The sequence below is a fragment of the Hirundo rustica genome, chromosome 10 (assembly GCF_015227805.2).
Source record: "Hirundo rustica isolate bHirRus1 chromosome 10, bHirRus1.pri.v3, whole genome shotgun sequence".
NCBI classification, from domain to species: Eukaryota; Metazoa; Chordata; class Aves; order Passeriformes; family Hirundinidae; genus Hirundo; species Hirundo rustica.
Genome location: NC_053459.1, coordinates 8,341,117 through 8,362,108, shown reverse-complemented (window position 1 = coordinate 8,362,108; position 20,992 = coordinate 8,341,117). Strand labels below are relative to the sequence as shown.

At 41.0% G+C, this 20,992-nt stretch overlaps 1 long non-coding RNA gene across 1 annotated transcript in view; it reads left to right on the top strand.

The window, feature by feature from the left end:
* LOC120757361 (uncharacterized) overlaps positions 1 to 20,992 on the top strand; it is a 46,371-nt gene that overhangs the window by 6,654 nt on the left and 18,725 nt on the right. The window contains exon 2 of the long non-coding RNA XR_005702473.2: positions 19,822 to 19,938. This is a non-coding gene — a long non-coding RNA (uncharacterized LOC120757361). The remainder of the gene's footprint in view (positions 1 to 19,821; positions 19,939 to 20,992) is intronic.

Sequence of the window (20,992 nt, the reverse complement as noted above, 5' to 3'; positions counted from 1 at the left end):
ATATTTGTTTTGATACGTTTCCCAATTTCTGGTCCTGGCACATCAAACTCAATAGAATACTCTCTGGTTTTGGGAAGACGAAAGCAGCCAGTGATGTAATCTTGGTAACTGATGTCTCTCTTTGCTTCATGGCTTGACTGAGTTTGCCTTTTTAAAAATTTTATCTCTCATAAATTCAACAACAAAGGATAGACAATAAAAGTTTGAGATTTCAGGGACTCCCTGTGTTTTAAATTTGTAAGGAAATTCTGTGAGTGACTGAGCTAGGACATAAGTCAGTAAGAAACAGAGATAAGACAGACAACCACTAGCCTCAATGCCTATCAGTCAGCGGAGATATATGTACCTTTAATGTGGGAAGGGACTGTTACTCTAAATTCACTGTGAATATTCTCCATTAGCAGGAATACATACCCCTTCTCCTGGTGCTGAAAACCATGGCTGGTATCCAGGACACAGTAAGATGAGGAAGCTGTCCTCACTGTTGAATGACTGGTTTGAATTTGATGTGTCACATGTTGCTGTCCAGTGGCAATCAAGCTTTGGTGCTGGCAGATCAGATACTGGGTGCTTATTCTGCATTGTTGCCATTGACTTTACAGCTGACACCTGCAAACCTTTTGGTGAGCTCTGACAGAAAAGCCCAGGGAGTATAGAAGGTCTTGCCCAAAGCAAAACCTTTAGGAAACTTGAAAACTGTACCAAAAGCAATTTTTTTTTCCTAATTAAAACTTTTGTTAGTCTGCCAATTTTTGATAAACCACTTTAGGAAGCTCACTTTAATTTATTTTCAGTCTCCTCCCACTGCTGGCAGACTGAAATATTTGGTATTTAGTATCCATTGGGATCCGTCCTAAGACAGCAAGATCTTGCTGACTACTCAACCATTTATTTATGTAAGACCCGCTCTGCTATTGGAGGTGTGGATTTTACCTTTTTTTCAGAAAACAGACCCAGATCAAGAGAGTGAAGGTAATGAAACATTTTCCTACTATAAATGTTATTTCCTTTGAAATATGACCTTATTCAATTTAATAATTTGTAATTGTTATACCTATACACACATGTGAGAAGCAGAACAATCTTTTTTTTTTTTCCTGCAGAGAGAAAATACAATCTTTTTTAGCAGCATTCAAATTCTGTGATGCTTTGAGTGGTATTTTCGACTAGGATTTTATAGGATATGATGGAAAATAGCTAAAAATATTTAAGGAAAAACAACAGCAGACAACACTCAACAATACGGCTTTTCTAATTATCTGCAATTCAAAAGAACAGATGTTAAAAAGAATATTTTTTCCCTTTGTTCTTTCCCTTATAAAACCCCCAATTTCTAACTCTCTTCAAAAACCTAAATGAAACAAAAGTAGTACTGGGGCCAAAAGTCAACTAAACCCATTTTTTAAAATGTGCTAAGTTTTTAGAGGAAATTGTGAGAGACTGAAAGGAAACCTGAGTTGTGAGAGTCCATACTAAGGGTGGAGGAGCAGTAATTGGGTGCAATGGCACTGCTGGGACACTTTAGGGGTATCTGAGTAAATGTCATTGTCACACATTCGCATTTCCTTTTGTGTTGCTGGAAGCTCATCTATGAAAAATGCAAGCCCCTTATGTTGCTTTGACCCCAGTAATGATGAAGGTAAACACTTTCAAAGTCGTAGGTGAATGGCCACATGTGGCTTCTGTTGACTTAAGTGGAGCCTCTGCATGAGCTTCTGTGTTCAGTGTTGTTTGTCCATGGGAATGGGGAATCTTGCCTGTTCTGCTTCATCTTGGTCTGCGGACCACAAAAAAAAAAAAAAAAAAAATTAAAGTAGTGGCCTAAGAAAAAGCCACAGAAACGTTGCATTACAAAGTTGCAACAATATTCAAGGACAAGTACAGAGATGATATGACAGACAGAAATGAAAGAAGGAAAAGGAATGTGGTCTGGAGACCAAATATGTTGTGTAAATTTAGCCCACAATGGAAATTTTAAGTTCAAGCAATCACACCAAACCCATCATCCACACAGCCTGTTTTAAAACATGTGATATAATTTCAGTGGTATTTGTATCAAAAGGTTGATTTTAGTCCTAGCAGCATTTTTCCATAATGAAACAGAAAAAAAATGTATATATATAAAATAAAATGAGATTTATAGTTAAGTTTGACACTGACAAAAACCCCCAGTGCAGCTTTGCTGATCCTTGCCCTGGAAATCCAGGGAGTCTGTGAGTTCTTGTTAAATGGCACCCACAACAGCTCACATTCTCTCCCCTGTACCCCCCTTTTGTTGCTGCTGGCTTTGAAAACAAATTCCTGAGCTATGTGGTCAAAAATCTTTTGAGTAGCCCATATACCACAGGTGTAACTCAAGAATGACTTTCGTGTGCTTCCTAACCCTTCTCCATCTGCTCCTGGCACCTGATTTATTACAGCACACGGGTCAAACCTGTCCCTGCTGCTTGACTGGTCATAAACTCCTTTTTGTCTGAGGAAGAGAGGATAGTATTAGCACTCAATAAATCATAAAATGAAAGAGGAGTAGGAGTAACAATATCGCAGATTTCAGTCTGGCTTTGAAAACCCCGTGTTAGGCAGTAGAATTACAAGCATTTTGGCCAGAGGAATCTGAGGCCACCTTGGATCCTGAGGTTTCCTGAACCTTGGTTGACGTGGATGTGGGATGCCCACTCCACTGATGTTCTCAGAACGGAAAGAGGAAAGAGTGGAGCAGTTGGAAATTGCATCTCCCCTTCCAACACAAGCAGCTGCTGTTGCAGTGTGTTTAGATAGCAAGGTTGGCTTTGCCACAAATGGCCTTCAAGCTTCTAGTGACCCAAGCTGTCAACACTTCTCTGGAAGTTTAGGGTGGGATTTTCTGAAGAATCCTGTAAAGGCCCAATTCTGTTCCATTAAAGACTGGTGGTGATGCTTCTGTTGATTTTTTTTTTTTTTTTTTTTTTTCTGTTGGAAGTGCTACTTCAGAGGCAGAAAGAAATCTTAGTGTATTTATGATTTTAGTGGACAAAATAGAGGTGTAAAATGCTGGTGTTTAATCTCACATTTCCTTTTGCTTTGGTGCTCTGGTGAGCTGTTTATTTTCAACCTCTTCCTCACTGGAAGAGTAACTGGGAGTTTTTTCTCAAGCTGTCATGACACAAGCTGAATAAATAGAGCTGCAGAGAGCTTTATCCTGAGCCTGTTTTTCCACAGTGCAGAAGAAAACTGCAGACTTAAGATCAGATCCAAAGCAGAGAGAAGTCAATGAAAGCATTTTTGTTGTTTTCACTAAAATTTGGGTTGGGATGGCTCTCATAAAAAGTGAAAAGTTTCCTGTACAAGAATTTCACCAAGATATAATTAGTTTTCCTTAGTATCACACTTTCCTGTAGTGTAGTAAAATCAGAAAATTATAGTGATTTTTGAATTATGGAAAGGGGTCAAGTCCAGTAATTAATTAATTTTTCACTCCATCCTTATTCCTACTAAGGACTGGAAGAATTGTACTAATGTTCAATGTGAAGTTTGAACACTGAAGGGTGGGTAACAGGATCAAGATGATTCTTATCAATACTCTGAGATGTGAGTGGGTGCTGTTAATTCTGCTTGTTGGGCTGGATGGTTACATTGTGCTCAAATAGCTGAACTGACTGGCTGGAATCTTAAAAACAGACATAAACAACCCAAAACACAAGTTCTGATATGTGGCTGAGAAAAGGGTTTGATATATCTGTTCAGTACTCTTTTCTCTAAAAGTATTTAGTGGCATTTTCAGACAGTATCATGATAAATGGTAAAGATGGGTAGGATTGCTCTTCAAGGGTTGAAAAATGAGTTTGCAAATACCATCCTGTGGTTCTGTGTGCACTTGGGAGACAGAAGAATAGGTTCTGCTGGCATTCTGGTAACCTTACCATAGCTTGAAAGAACTTGTCCAAATCCTGGCTGTACTTGTGCACAGATTTTCTTCTCCAATTTTAAAGATAAAATAGGAAATTCTGAATTTGGTCTGAATGGCTTATAGATGTGTTGAAATGGGGTGGGGGGGGAATGCACAAACCCTGCCATTTGTAATAGATAACTCAGAGCTTTCCTGTTTTTACAGAGTAAACCATTTTCCAAACCAGCAGTAGGATTTTAGGTACCTCACTTGTCTGTCAAGGTCTATCAGAAGAAAACCGTTTTCTCTAAATTAATCTTAAGCATGAGGTGAGGCAGAACAGGTTCATTTTGCTCCACAACTGGAATTTAGACATTTGCTTCTCTGGCAAGAGAACTTGTAAAGACACCAGAACTGAGTTGCTTTTAGATTATAGTGTGTGCTCTCCTCTGATGGAATTAAGACTCTTTGAAGCTGCTACAAGAGAGTTGCAAGGTTTTGTATAGATTTACACAGATGTAATTTAAATCAGATCCCATTGGAAATGAGGTTTGAAAGTTCTATTAAAATTTCCAAAGGAAGTGTCCCCATGGTCACTTTGCTACTTGCTGGAAGTTATTAGCAATTGCACCTCAAAAAAGTGACAGATCCTGTGGAAGGACAGGTAAAATAAATGAACCAATCAGGCTTTCCAATTCAGGTGATGGGAAAATCGGTTTCACAGTAAATCTCCATTTGGACAACATGATTTAATTTTTGCCAAACACAGATATTTGGTGGATTTTTTTTTTAAATGATCAAAAATATGTATCATAAAAACCTTAACCAAACAAAACCCCCAAACTATACACAGTACTTTGATTAGTTCACTCTCCTGTCTCTCCTGTTATACATAAAACTTGTGTGCACTTCCATGGCTGATAGGGAATTAGCTCTTCTGAGGAGGGACAAGGAAACTTTCAGAGGCGTGGAGATGCTGAATGTTTTACATTTGAGTAGCTCTGTAAAAGGTATCCTGAGACAACTTTATAAACCGTGTTTTCAAAGGGCTTGCAACCTATCATGAATTTAGATAATCTAGTGTGGGCATGGATTACAGTGCTAAGTGTCTGGGAAAAGTGGAAAAAAGGCAGCAGGGGAAAAGGGAAAAAAAAAAAGCTGTGTTCTGACTAATCAGTTCATCAGTTGTTGCACTTCTGTGGTGTGCCATACAACCACGCTCTTCCCAGGCAGAGAGACTCTCACATGACATGAGATATGCCCAGGGTCATAAATCCTAGCAGTCACATTATACACCAAAACAAGAGATAAACACATGTTTTATTTATCTTGCTGTAGCCTGCAGTTAACAGTGCTTCTGTGTCTTTTACTGCAGAGCTTCTCACTTCAGCCTTTCCCAGCCTCATCTCCCAGATGATTGGTATAGATTTAGAGTAGTCATGAATATCTTCTTAGGTAAATGGTGAGATCGGTTCAGGCTGCCAGAGGAATTGTACACATATACCCATGGAAGAAATGGGCTGGCATATAGATTCCCTTGGCTATAAAGTAATATCCAATATCTTTTTGTCCTCTTCCCTTTCATCTCATTTGGACACGCAGGTTCAGTGATTTATTTTTTTTTTTTCTCAAGGATAGCGGTGCTGTGGCTGAGTCAGGCCGTGAACAATGTCTGTGAAAGCTGGAGCCTTTTACTCACACCAAGGGGAATTTGAAACAAATCCACAGATACTATATAAGTGTGTAATTACAGATGTTTCCCTGAAAAACCTTCTGTGCAGCTTCCTGCTAACCCCCTGTTTTAGTGTGTGAGTGACAAGCGCATGAGGTCTCAGTTGTTCTGCTTTTTGGAAGAATTATGAGGCACGTTTATTCTCAGGCTGGGGTGCAGCAGGTAACTTCTCTGTGCTGTGAAGCAGTAACACACGAGGCGCTTTTCTGCAGTAGCTGCGAGAAGTTTCATTAGCTTTTCCAATGGCTGTCCTGACTCCTTGTGGCCACTGAAGATACCTGGCATGCATAAGCTCACTTTTCAGACCACAGGGTTTTTGTTTGTTTGTTTGGGGTTTGTTTTTTTTTTTTTAGTTCTTAATGTTGTATGGATGGATGCTTATTGTATTTAATTGAAATATGTCACTACTTATTCTTCAGTTGTGTAGAAATCTCCATCTACCTGACTTGAGGGCTCTGTGAGTTAGGAGGTGACTCGTGGATTTTTATTCATGCTGAACTTTTGCTTGCTGTAAAAGCATTCAGGGCAAGGTAGAAAATGCTGTAAGTGTTCTTTACTGTTAGCTTTGCCTGTCCTGTGTGGTGAGTTCACCTCCTACAGCTACAGAGGCAGCAGGTATAGAAGAATGTGGATGGAGAGAATCAAAGATATTTTTGTCTGGAAAGCTCTGTAATACAAGGATGTGGTGAAAACAACACAAAGTTTTCCATTCTTGAGTCTTCATTCTGTGTTAGGCTTAGTTTGCTGGGTTGTTTACCCAGACTGAAATTTGATAAGAGGGAAATTATCTATTTAATGCTGACAACAGTTTTCCCTTGCTTTATGGGATTAGTTTGTAGTGGTAGGTGGGTTGTTTGCTTTTCTTTTTGGGCTCTTGCCTGTATAAGAATAGACTGCAAATATCCTGCCTGATGCAGTTACCCAAACACTGCATCAGTAGCAGGCACTGCCTAACAGCATTTGAAAACTGTTAATGTAGCTACAGAGAGAGAATGCCTGAGTACTTCCAACATCTGAAAACCGCCTATACTTCTCTGCTTGTGCTTAGGACATCTTTTGGGAGGAGCTGGGAGAAAAACAAAGGCGATCTTGCTTGGTTCATTGAATTAAACTTAAATTTAGCAATGTAGGAAGCTCAGCAGAGTTTTGTTTCTATAGTAATGTGGGTGGGTTTCCCCTGGTGTTGATTATTGTAACTAGTTCTGGGTTAAATGTAACACTCAAAAGCTGCTGATGGTCATAAGTGGCTTGTGTAGAGAATTTGCTGTCATCTTCACTTCCCAAGGTGCACTTACATAAAATGACAGTCTTTTAGTATCTATTCACCTGTGCCTTTCTCCTTCTTCCTCAGAAGCTGAATATAGAAATTCATAAGGTAGCAATATAGAATTCAGCTAACATTTGACATTTCCCCCTTTTCCTGGCTTTTATATGTGTCACTTGTAAATATCAACCTCTGAGTTATTTTTATGTGTGCTTTCTGAATGTGACATTTTGATTGCCACAACTGAATGCTTACTAGCCCACTCATACTGGATTCTGATGAGGTCCTGCTTCGTAGGTATAAAAATGTAAACAATTATAATGAATGTGGTGCAGTAAGAACTATCCCATTGGCAATTAATGCTTTAAATTTGCAGCCCAAAATTCAGCTTTTGCAAGAACTAAATTAATATCTTGTGCTTCTTTCTGTAATAAGGCAAAAGAATTGCTGAAAGTTACTCCCAAAGTGAATTCTTTTTGTGACAGATCCTCTAAGTTATTGCTGTGAATAGTATAGGTGGGGGATCTGCCATAAATACCTGTTTACTTTATGGAAGCACAAATTCTTTCTTTGTCATCTCTGTAGTCTTCTGGTGGAGAAAGTTTAGGAAATAAATTGATTACTGGCTATGGACTCCATAGTTAGTTCTGCTGAAGGACTTAGTAAAGAATGTGTAGTATAGAATAGCCCAATATCCTCAATATGTCCTGGACACTTCAAATGTCTGTCTAGAATCAGATTAAAGTTTTGCTTAATAAGAAGTTTGCCCTTTTCTTTTGCTGGCTGCCATCCTGCCAGCTGCCAGATCCCATCAGCAAGTTTTCACTCTAGCATCTCACATTGCAAGTGCTGGAGTGCCTCGTGCAGTCCAAGGGGCTCCATATCCCAGCAGTCCCCAAACCGTGCTGGGCACAGCCAGGGGATGCAGAATTCCCCTGTGGGTTCCCCATCAGCTGGCAGGGAGCTCACAGGACATCCCTGGACTGACACTTGCTGTGTTTGAGAGGGACACCCCAAATGGCCTGTGCAGCTGTACTGTTCCTGAATGAGACGGAGCACAGGGGGCTGATGAGAACTCAAGGCTTTAGGATTTAGCTTTTGTATTTTTCAGATTCTGTACTGCTCTAGTGTGCAACTCTAAGGCTCCACGGCCTGTCTGCTGCTGTTCTCCTGTTTTACCTGGACAAAACAATTCCTCTAAGCCTGAGACTCATGGACGCCTCACTGTCTCCTTCCCCAAAAAGTATAAACAAAAGTGAGTTCTGGGGGACTACAACTTCATAGCTGTAATTGGAGGATTAACCCGTGACATGTAAATGGGCCAAACTTAGAGCTGTGTGAAAAACTCATGACCATTATCCGCCTTGGGTGTAGCCCCTTGGAGCCTTTTCACTGCCCAAGGTGCACCCAGTGAAGGCCTTCCACAAATACCCACTTTTATTCTCTTCATCTTGTCTGTTTCAGGCAGCCACTCCAAGGCTTCATTTTCCTATCTAAAGAATGGGTGTAATCATCAGAAAATGAAAGGTTGGCAGCAATGCAGGTTTTACACTACACCTTCTATCTTCCCCATAAAAACTCAATGCCACAGCAGCTTCTTTCAATGGCTTTTGGGGGAGAACTCAAAGACACTTAATAAGAATCAGGTATACAAGAAGTTATTTCTCATTAACTGAGTTAAAAATATTGTGGAGCTTTATTTTGTTTATCCTGGCCAGTTTGAACAAGCCAGAAAGTACCTTCTTCCATTGGACAGCAAAAATCTGAGGTGGGCAGGAATCATGGACAGGTAGAGGAACACTCAGGATCCGCAGCAGGGCTAGGAAGCAAAAGAATTTTGCTAACTGTGAGTCTGTAGGGTATGAATGTACCTTTGGGTTGTCCCTTTGGGTTTGAAGGAGGTTGAACCAAGGAGTTTAAGCCAGCACCAACAGATGCGACTGCCAGAGGGACAGAGCTGCTCTTCTCCCCAGCCTGTGCCTCTTGTTGCCACCTCTGCCCTTCCTGCCCTGGCACAGTCTGGTTAAAAATGTGGCAGAGTAGCATGTCCAGCTTCCCAAGCCCGTGTTTGCCAGGAGCTGTGGGAGTCGTGTTTGTGCCTGGTGGTGAGTGGGCAGGCTCATTAAAGGGTGTGTGAAGGTGGCAAAGAACAAAGGAAATATGTTAAAGCCTGCTCTGAAGAGTGGGAAGTAGAGTGGCAAATGGGATCAGCAGTTGGCAGAGGAGACTGAAGAAGGGGTTGGAAAAACAAGGAAGTTTGGGAGAAGAGAAAAAAGGAGTGGCACATACTGCGGGAAGAGGGGATTGTTCTTGCTGGAGCAGGTTTTGATGAAAGGAGGGGAGTCTGGTGAGGTCTGTGCCAGAAAGGGAGGTCCTAAGTGCCTGGTAGAATTCCATCCAGATCCTAGTAACTTCTCCATGGTGATAAAGTGTCAGTATAGGATTGTATGGGATATGTATAGGGGATATATATTTTTAGACCTAAATTTTAAAAAAATTAACCTGTGTGCACACCCTCAGGGGTTGAAATTTTGCAAGGCAGTGGGTAAATGAGGAATTTGAATGGACAGCCAAAGAAAGTGATGACAAAACTTGAATATATCCAAAGTGATGATGATGAAAGTGGGATGTTTCAATTAAAAAAGCAGCCTCTGTTTCTTTAGTTGTCTGAAGAGATGTCACCTGCCATTTAATCGGTTGCAGTGGCTGCATCCCATGTAACTATAGGAAAAAAGTGCCTTGATTCAGGATGCCTGCAGTGCTATCTGTGTTGGGCTGCTGAGGGCAGACTGGAGGTTGGTCTCAGGCCTTGCTTCCTAATTCAGATCCCTGGCTTAACTTTAAATTGGTCTTCCTGGTGTGGAAAGAGCTGTTTTCCTAACCTTCTTCACAGCTGCTGCTGAGTTGAAAAGCATCCCCCATCTCAGAGAGAATATATCCACTCTTCTAAATAAAGCATGAAAAGCTTGGGGGTGGAAATGTTGTTTTAAAAAGAGTAGATATATCAAATGCTGAAGACCACTGTGCAGCATGTGTGGTGTCCTGGCTGACTGTGCAGGAGGATCAGGAGCTGCTCTCAGCTGCAGTTCTGAGGGGCTTGCAGGGACGTGGCTTGGGGTTGTGCTGCACCTGTATGGCTGCCACCCCATCCATCAGGCAAGTCACCTTTCCTTATGCTGCAGCTCCCCCTGCTCTTCTTGCTGTTTCTATTTATGCAATTAAGTCCCTTTTAAGACTGTGCTATAAGATAATTTCTCCAAGACCAGATGTCTCACATGAATGCAAGAATTAACATGCCTTATTTCACATCACAAATAAGACAGTCCTTCCCCTTTGCTGCCAGGTCACTGTTCTTCCTTCCTAGAGGAGCTCTGGTATCAGTGCTCCAAAACTTGGTGGTTTTTGCTGCATGCCTCTCGCAGTGCTGAGGCTGTGCCAGGCCCTTTGTGCCCCTCCTAGGCTGAGGCTGCCCAGGCTGTGTGGAGCCCTGCAGGGGACCCCCACCTCACTGCTGTGTTTGGTACCTCTTGGAGACAGCACTGGGAGGAGTGGGAATGTTACTGCCCCCAGCAGCAAGGCTGCTCCTACTGTCCCTAGGCTTGGAGGACTTCTGCAAACTCTGGGAACAGCTTTTGCAAATGTGCCAGTCTCTAAATGCAGCTGCAAGGTGAGGTGGGGTGGTTTTATCCTGTGAGCATCTCCTTTCCCTGCACTGAAGGAATGAAACTGGGTTGTGTTCCTTGGTCTGACTCTAATGCTTCCCAATGCCTTCACAGATGAAAAGTTCTGAGTAGTGACAGAGAAGGAAAACAGCGGTGGGGGGGGATGAAAAACATCCATTTTCTTGGGTACGAAATCAAAACATGAAATCTTTGTTTGGGGAGAAATGCATATTTTAAAAGAAAACGCTTGCTGTGTTTTGGAACAAGATGCATGCAAATCTTGGTCTTTGTTTGCTTGTTGCCTTGTGCGAGATGGTTGATGTGTTTGACCATAAAAACTTTCTGCTGGGGATTTTTGTTTTCTGTGCTGACATACAAATATATCTTGCATCTAAGCCTTTGGCTGCTTTTGATAGCTTGAGCTGCTGTTATGTAGCATGCAATATGCAGGAGATGTTCAGAACATGCAGCTGGTCCTAAAATCTTTTGTGCATGCAAGTGCATGGCCCTACTGAAGTGTTAGCTTTTGTATACAACTGTGCATATTTGTGCCTTGAACTCGCTGTATTTTTGTGTAAATATTCTAGACATACTAATGCCCTCAATTTAAAAATACATATTTCTGCTGCACTTTCTTCATTTGTTTGCAAATTCTTATCAGTCAGGGAGGAAAAATGGAAAAAGTGTAAGAGACTGGAGTGTTCTAAGCTGCGTTAGATCCTGCAGACAGTGCAGAGCAGAGGGGGCATAGACAGACATGTCCATTAGGTAACATTAGTGGTGGACCATTAAGGTCAGGGAATTAGTTATAAATAGAAGCGGCAGCAGAAGGTTATTTCTGTGAAGGACTTCAAAGTGAGGGCAAGAAGTTTGAATGTGATGTTGAGCAAGTCAGTCAACGCAGAGTGACAGGAATGTAGCACAGCGCCCTGCAGCCAAGAGATTGGATGGACCTGTATTTTTAACAACAGGAAGAGAAACTGTGGCACCTGATTATAAATTATTAGCTTGTTGAAACTGACTTCATCAAAATCTGCTTAGGTTTGGGTGGGGTTGTTTGTTAAACAAGCAATTAATTTCTCAGGTTTATAACTGACTTAGTTTTCTATAGGGCTCACATAATCAGAGTTCTCCAAACTGATGGAGGTTTAAAAAATGCTAAAATATTTTTGTTAATTATGTTTGCTGGCCCTTTCTACGGCTTCAGCCACACCAGTTAATTAGTTTGGGGAGGATTTGTCCCTCTCATGTCAAGTTATGACAGAGTGGTTCTATCGTGCACTTGGTAATGACCTCCTGACAGACAAATGGGTCACACTCACTTTCTAAGGAGGTAAGAAACGTTAAGAAATATGCCTTCAAATGAAGTCTGGAAAGCAGTAAAGAAATATCATTACAGAATAAATATTTAATAATTGTTTAATGTGGTGATGTAACCGGTCCCTGTATGAAATTTCCTTAACACGTATTTTAAAAACGCAATAAGAGCAGTGCGATAATTCCAGCAATAATAAAATGTGAGGGGAGAAGACAGCGTCAAACAGCACCATCTGCTGTTCCCGCTTGGATTGCGAAGTGGGGAATGTTCCAAAAGGGACTTTCTCACAAAGTGGTTTTTCAGTGGTTTTTCTTAGCAGTCCTCCTGACTTGTGCAGAAATGTGAGCATGTCACGATTTTGAATTTTGTAGTTTTGATAAAACTATGCTTTCATAAAGCCTGAGAAGTTTTGATTGTTTCTGCTTATATATGACAGTAAGAAATTTGGTCATGGGAAGATCAGCGTTTCCCTTCAGAAAAAATATATTTGAATGAATATAGGGTATATTTTTAAACCATACCAAAATTAATACTTGCTTTAGCCCATAAAACAAAGCACTAATACATATGATAAAATATACACCAATGCATACCATAATTAATGCATACAATGAAACTTGATTGCAGTATTTTTGTGGCAGTTTATGCAGCCTGAAACAAATGGTCTGCACTGAGGCTTATTATCTGTAATTTTGTAATATCCAGCATTTTAAACCATTGTACATACATCCAAGTAAATAGGAAGGTCAATAAGAGGTCTGTGGGAGAAGGGATCCCTTCAGCCCCCAGTGATAGCCGCTTGTGCACCCCTAGAGGGAGTATAAATAGAAGTGGGATATTAAATGGCACACAAGAATAGAAAAAGAGCAGATTACTAAAAGAGAGGAGTTGCACAAACGCCATTGTTACTCATGCTTGCAGTGAGTAGCGGATAAAGACATGCAATGAAACGACAGCAATCCAGAGTCGGGTTCCCAGCGCTGAAAGAAAGGCCTCGTGAAAGGCCTCATGGCTGATCCCCTTTCCGGGATCACAGCTGACTTCCCTGGGAGCAGTGAGTAGGAGTGGGGCAGGCTCAGGCCCGGGGATGCTCTACACCTGCAGGAGCGCTGCTCTTGGCTCTCGGACGGGCTGGAGCCGGCAGCCAGGGCTGGGCTGAAGAGGGGAAGTGTTGCAAGCGCAGGGCGTTTGCGGAGGAGCGGCGCTCAGGCGGGGCCGGGGCGGTGTGTGACCGGGCGCTCGCACAGCTCAGCCGTGTGGGCACGGCTCCTGGGGCAGAAGCCGGGCTGCCACCGCGCTCCCACCGTGCCCATGGGAGCTGCTCGAGGGCAGGGTGGTGCCGCTGGCTCTGCACCCTGCTTAGGTCAGAAAAACAGTGTGCGGGCTGCCTGCAGCAAAGGCAAAGCCTGTTTGTGTCTGTCTGCAGAAGGCTCTGTACACATACCCTCAGTCTGGCTTACTGGAGAGAGAGAGAGGGAGAGGATTGCTGGGAACTGTAAAACTGGGTCAAAACTCTTCCAGACTTAGATGATGAGATCTGGTTTTGATCGAGTTCCTATTCAAAAAGAATGTTCACTTCAGATACTCTATCATCTCATCCATAAAATAAGTATCTTATTTTTGAAGACTGCACAAACGCATTTAATTGTTTCAAGATGTGTTTACCACTATGTTGTAGTGATTTTCAGTGCAGACACGTAACTTCAGGAAGATCCTCCAGTATATAATAATACTTCAATGAAACTAGAATGCCTTTTAATAAGGCCGTACAGCTGTTCAAACAGCTCTGTTATCATCATCACTCTTGTGATCTGGGTTTTCCCATGGTTTAATGATGATGTAACATTATCAGAAGCATTGAACTGACAGAGACGAAGAAGGGAAGGGGTAAATACTACCTTCTCCATTTGCAGCTTGTTGCTGTGGTTATCATCTCAATTTGGTTCTAAATGAACACCTTTAATTAGGGAGACACATTGATTGTGATTACTATTACTTCTTTTCAATATTTCTACTGTGACATTCAAAACAGGGCTCAAAGGTGAGGCTTGGTGACTGTATCACATTATCTGCAAGTGTGGTAAAGAATTAATATATGATAGTAGTAAATGACAACTTTCTGATTTAGTGGTGAAACAGTATTTAGAAAATACATTTTATCCAGAATATAAGGAATGGATTAATTTAAATATTTTAACTATTCATTTTTTTCAATCAAACGTGGGAAAAACCAGAAATTGTTTAATTCAATCCGGTCTTTAAGCTCCTATTAATCTAGCTGGAGGGAGCATGAAGTTTGGATTTTTAAATCAAATATATACTTTGTTTGACCCTCAAAAATATTTTTCTGAGTGAGAGGGTTAATTTAAATGTAAAGATAGAACATTGGCAGTTTAGATTATCTTCTTTTCTTTTTCTGGAAATATAAAAATTGCATTATTATGAGCTGTGACATAAGACCAGAACCTATACATTGCTCTTCAAGGGGAACAAGTAGTTTGATTTAAGAGGACTTTGTCTCTGTGAACAATCTGGCCTTGAAACTTGAAGTTCACACACAATTTCCAGTAATGTGCTACTAGAATAATTATGGAATCTCTTATGTGTGTGCAAGGAGGGAAGTGCAGTAAACAAGTTCCTAGTATGTACTTTTAAGAGCAGGTGGCTTAATCTTCCCTTAAATAAAGCAATAATTTCAGCATATTCTGGTGATTACAGATAATAGTTATTCAGGTAATATTAGCTTTTTCAGGTGTGGCATCTTGTTCTCAGTGTTGTAACGTGTCTTTTACTCTGTCAGTGTGTTCAAGTTTACTTAGTAATTGCTTTGCTGAAAAACAGATTATGTATTATTTAGCTGTCAGTTGTGTTGGGATAGTGCCAAATAACTCTTAAACAACCAAATATTAGCCAATAAACATCAGTGTGAACACTCATGCGTGAAACAAGGATCCAACTTATGTTCTTGTTGGATGGCTATTATTGGAGAGGAATTATAAATCAGGGCTTTCTGCCTTTGCCTCATTGTCCAAATAAGTAATCTGATGGGCTTGAAAATATTTAACTCTGAAACAACAGACAGACATACCTAGGCTGCCTCAAAAAGACCCTTGAGGAATTTGATGCAAGGGAAGACTCCAAACAGCCCTTGGACCAGCAAGGTGCTGTTAGATTAGGTGGTCCTGCAGTAGAATTTCACTGTAACTTGTTACACTCTGATAAAACTGGTTGGACAATTCTAGTGGTCAGTGTCTGAGTGTGAGTCAGAGAAGAAAGCCTGTTCAAGCTTCCCTTAGAGCAAAGCAAAGGAGCTGTCTGACCCCAGCCTAACAAAAATTACCTTACATTTTTGTATCAATCCAACAAAGACAAACTCTTCTGGGGATAGTGGCCAAAACCAAGACTGCACATGTGCTCAAGTTCAGAGGAAAAAGTTCTCAACCCAAGCTCATTATAAGCTACTCAGGTTTAAATTTGGCTTAGCAGGAAATCTGATGTTTTCCAGGTGTTAGTGTGTGTCCCTGAGTAGCAAATCACCCAGGACTTGGAGTGCCTGTGTGAGGTATCAGCTCTTTGGGATAGGGGAGTTCTATCAATGCTGTGATACGTCTGGGCAGCAGAGACAAGACCACAAAGGAAATAAGAAGCAAGGTAAAGCCTGGGAATGGGTGTCCAGTCTTAAAGCCTAATCCTGAGACTTCTGAAAACATTCAGGAGCCTTGGTTTTACGCTCGCATCAGAGGCTCTCTTGTAAGGATGAGGCTGTTTTGGGTGAAACAACTGAGCACCTGTACTATCAGGCTGTCTCTTCTGCTGCTCCCCTGAAGGGTTCTTCCCTGGAAGCCAGCTGGCAGTGGGGAGCCCATGGCAGGACGGCTGTTTGGTGGAGCAGGTTCCTCGCAGGCTCTTGTGAGGTTCACGTTGCAACAGCTTGAGGTCAGCGAGCTGAAAGCAGGAGTGGAAACTATTTGAAGAGTGTGCTTCCCACCCTTCCCTCCTGCTCTGCTCTGCCTGAAGCAAGTTGTTTGATTCCATGTATATTATTTTCCCTGCTGGAAAATGACTCCCACTCAAAACAGGATTAAGGAGCTTGGCAAAGGGAGGGTGAATTTAATTATAGGACAAACCAACATTCCCTCCCCCAGGAGTCTTGGCTTCAGTTGTCACTTCTGGTGCTTATTCTCTATAAATGGTATCTCCTTGGCCTCTGTTCCTTTTCATCTGATAAGATGACATCTTTTTTACTTCTGTGTTGTTGCCCTGGTGTACAGATTTCAGATACTGGTGGATTAACATAGGCTGTCAGCAGAACAGTGACTGATGCATTTAACTGTACTGAGATTATGGCATTAGGTTGAGATCCCATTTGAGTTTAGCCACTATGGAGCACTAAGGCATGGGGGAAGTCTCTCCAGGCTTTTCCCATTTGATGAAGCAAGACAATATCTCCATTCAGGCATAAGGCGGATTGAGTAACTTTCTGCACATAAACACCTTTCTGTCTACAGAAAGAAACTACAGGTACAAAAGTCCTAAACACTACTGAAACAAAACTGGATGTTATGCAGAAATACTTGACATTTTGGCCTTGCTCCTGTAACAGTTTTTCCTTAGTGTTGTACCCAGCAAAGTAAGCAAAGTGTTTGTAACATAATGCATTGTTCTGTGATGATTTTGATAATCTTAATAATCATATTAAGTTATGAAGAAAAAAGCACAACAGGACACAGGGCATGCTTGTAGCTGACAGGGTTCTTCCTTGCCTTCAGGTTGCCTGGGTTGAGAGCTGCATTATCTTGGTTTTTTTTCTGTCTGGAAATGGAAGAGACCTGTGGAATACTTTTCATGCCACCTCTGCAAAGAAGCTGTCTTCACTAAACAGATATGGTCTTGCCAGATTGCACAGCTTGATAGATCTTATTGTTATCACCAGGCTTTAGTAAAGCTTTTCTTGATGTGTATCTACTGCCAAATAGTCGAAGTTATCAGGTGTCTACCTGTATTGCAAAGCAGCAAAGCAACAACAAATTACAAAAGAAAGGAACATGGGCAATGAATGACATAAAGGGGTAAAAGAAGGTCAAGGAAAATAATCAGAACAGAAATTTAAACATTGTCTGATGGATCTCAAATGGTTTTCCATTTTAGTGTACATTTCTTCCTGAGTCCATTTCAGTGTCCAGTGGAAGATCATGAGCTTACCCATCCGTTGCTATTTGCCCTGAAATATTTTTGGTGCAAACCCCACCTGTTTAAGAAAGATCAGTCCCTGTGCCAATTGTAGGACTGAACTGGCAGCAGAACTGGAGAAGGATGACCTGTACCTTACAGTCCTGGGTATGAACAGATATCAGAGGGGATTTAGCTCTGGAGAAGAGCTTTAAGCCTGAGACACACCTCACATGGTTCTGTTGTGTTTTTTTGGCCTCTCTAGGGCTGCCTCAACTAATGAAAGACTCCTCACAAATACAGTAGAATTTAGCAAAGTTGCTGCTAACAGCTGACTAGGAAGCAGGACTTCTGTCTACTGGTTTCATCCTGAACGAAAACAAAAGGAATTTTAACCAAAAGATGTAATATACTTTTTTTCATCCTTATCAGAATATTTGATAAGGTTTCTATGGTTATTTCTTCTAACACAAATTTAAAAAGTGACATGGTTCAACATTGTAAGTGTGAAAAGACATTTCTTGTGGGATATTTTAATTTAATCAAATCTGTATCTTTAATTGGAGAGGCCATTGTATATGGTCTTCTTTGATCAGTGTAAGCTGAGATAGTTGAAAGTGTTGTTGTAATTTAAGAAAATAAGACTTTGGATTAGTGGTGTTCTGGTTCAGAGTTTCTGCTATCCAGCACCAAATGTGCTGAGCAGGAAAAGAAAGAAAATGACAAAAGTAACTGTGGGCTCTTTTGTTTACACTAGAAAAAAAGTTGCAAACCCAACAACTCCACTCCATAACACTTTAACAACAAGAAATTACTTTTTGCTATCTTCATTTGTCACAGGAGGACTTACAGTCCTTACAGGGTAATTTCCTATCAGCTTTGTTGGGTGCTTTGTGTTTTACAATTGTAGAATTAATTTAAAATTTTTATTTGAATTTGAAACTTGACTGATCTGAGAGTGTTTAACATTGCTGTTTCAATGAATGAGTACTTGAGACAAAACTTATTTTATTAAAACTAATTTTATTTCTTTCTTCCTTGTACCCCATTTTTATCTTCCATTTCCATATTTCAAACCAAATAGCCACAGTTCTTCATATTTACACTGTAGTAAATGTTTCCTTACATATAGTAATTACTGCAGAACTAAAATTATGCAAATTAGAAGGAAGGAAATATCTATGGTTTCTTTGTGTGGTAGAGGATTAAAAATGTGGATGAGTTGAGTTCCGTTAGTTTTGTTACCAGGAAGGTATTAGGAAATCTGAATTAAAGAATGCTGCTCACTGGAACATGCAGTGTATTTTCTTCCTTTTAGCTATTTGAGACAAGAGGAGGTTGAGTCTTAAATATTATCAATATTACTGGCTCATTGCTACTGATCCTTAAAGGTCATGTGGTACAAGCAGGGTTATAGGATGTCTAGGATGCTTCGGTTCTAATCCTGGCTTCCCCCAGGCTTCATCCATCAGTACATCTTTCAGTGCTTGTATTTCACTTATGAACTTCCAATATGTCTTTTGCCTCATAGAATTTTTTCTTTTGGCTTCTTCATATGTGCTGTCCTTGACATGTAAGGAGGGTTTCTTCTCTTGGCTGGCCAAGGGTAGAGACCTTGCTGGGGCTGGTTCTGCTTCCTCCCTTTCTTTCCATCTGATGTTTCCCTGGAGTGAGATTGATTTAGCGGGAGTTGTCTTCTGGGGAAGAAAGGAACTGGATGACAAAACACAGAAATTTGTTGTATTTGTTTCCTAAATATATTTCTTATTTGAACTGAGCTGTTATTGGCCAAGAAGGCCATCAGACACAGTCTGTAATGAATCCTCTGTGGTTTATTATGTATCTTTGCAAAAGGACAAAATCTGGCCTTGCTGTGTGTCTTAAAGGCTCCTGATGCAGTGATGCTCATGTGGGTATAAAGTCTTGCTTAAATACAGATGATTATAAGTTAACCTGAAATGTGTCATAGGAAGCTTGTGGAGCAGCCCAATCCAACAATTTATTTCTATCTAATCTAAGGGTTTCTATGGCAGCTGAAAGTGAAGCCCCCCTCAGGCTCCTGTGGTGGTCAATGCAGATGCACTCAGCAAAGAAACAAAAAACCACTGCCCTGCACAGAAAATTGCAATTCAGAATAAGGGGAGAAATAGAATTAAAGATGTGATGTGAGGGCAGAGGTCCTAGGAATTACTGTTGTGCTCTAATGCCAAAGAGAGTAATCACCTGAATCCATATCTGATAACCCCCTCTTTGAACAGAAGCAATAGCCACTTACGGTTTGGCTATTGAAAATATTTGCTTCTGTCTTTGCTGCTGACTAAATCTAGGTTATCTCATGGTCATGGAGATGAATTGTGAACCATGATCGTGATTCAAAAACCACTAAGTATTCTTATCAACACTGGGACTTTCTTTAGGAGCCAAAGCGTAAAGCATTGTAAAAAGTACAATTCTGAATACATATGTATAACTGCAGTGTACATTTATACACCTTAGTTCAGTGGGATCTCATATCAGACATGTAAAAAATATTATCTGGGGTCAGAACATGTCTCTGTTACAATAAGAGAGAGATATCTTTCTCTTCTGTGCCTTTTAAAGCGTGTCTTGAAGTGAATGGCGTTTACTGAAGTTATTCTAAATGCAATGAAGCTGCCAGCAGATTTTTAGCAGCAGAACTGGTGGTGTTTCACTCTGGTGACTCAGGGCTCCAGCAGATGAGCTGAAAGCCGCACTGCATTGCTCAGGGGACAGGTTTTGTGTCACAGACTGCTGTCATGAGCAGCACTAATGGGTATCCTTTTCTGCCAGCCCTGCAGAAGTACAACACGATATTTTCCCTCCAGTCCTACAAAAGGCCTTGTCAGAGATGTGGCTGCAGAGGAAACCTTGGGGAGCTGCCAGTCCTGATGAATAGATAACCTGCAGGTAGGAAAGGAATTTTAGATTCCAGTGCTGCTAGCTCAGTGCAAAGCCTAAGCACTCCAAAGGCCTAAGTTTGGGCTTAATGCAGACAGTACTGAGAAGAGTTACCACTAAAGACACTTTGGTCTAACTCCCAGTGTTGCTGTAAATTCATTATATTTTTTAACCCTTTTAAATTGAGGTTGCAGGCTGTAAACAGACATGAACATTTCCTTACCAATTTCAAGCTCCCTTTGGAGCCGTGTCTGGTTGTTTTGGATTATTTTTTTAGTGCAGCAGTAATACAAATAACCCAGATGAGAAAATAAAGCCTGCAATAAAAACGTGTGACTCTCTGAAGGCTGGGTGTAAACTATCAACAGCTGCTATCCATAAAAAATGCCATGATTATGCTATCTAGAAGATTTATGGTTCTGTCTGGTATGATCTGAATTTTTTTTTTTTCTCTGTGGAGAGCACTGAATTCTTAGAATAAGGATCAATTTTCTTCCAGAAAGCAGAGGGAGAGGCACTGTGCCATTCTTAAAACGCTGGAGAAAGGCTGCTCTCTAGTGTTCAGCGATGGGGTAAATCGGGGGAACGCTGGAGTCAAGCACATTGCGGCAGGCAGGCAGCGCTCAGGTTTAATTTAGGCTTGTTCGACTTGCAGAGGCAGTTACAATTTGATGAAGAACATTCAGAGGATATATTTGCTGAGAATCTGAGACAATTTGCTATTTCTTCTTGATTTCCCCCCCCCCCCCCCCCCCCAATATACTTAGGGTAATCCATCTCTGAATGATTAGCAAAAGTCAAATCCTCCTGCCAGTCTCAACTAGTTGCTGGAATGTGACGGGTAGGTGTGGGCTCTGCCAAGATTTTATTTTATATTTTAAATAGGAGCGAGCAGAAAGAAAAGCAAAAAATATCAAATCATTCCTGGAAGTGTTGACAGGGATTATAAATTCCGTGGGTGAGCAATTGTTTGCATCAAGGCAGAGCTCCAGGGGAATCAGAAGTTAAGCAATTCTTGCAGAAGGAAACCTGCCACGTTCAAAGACATAAATAAATTTTCACT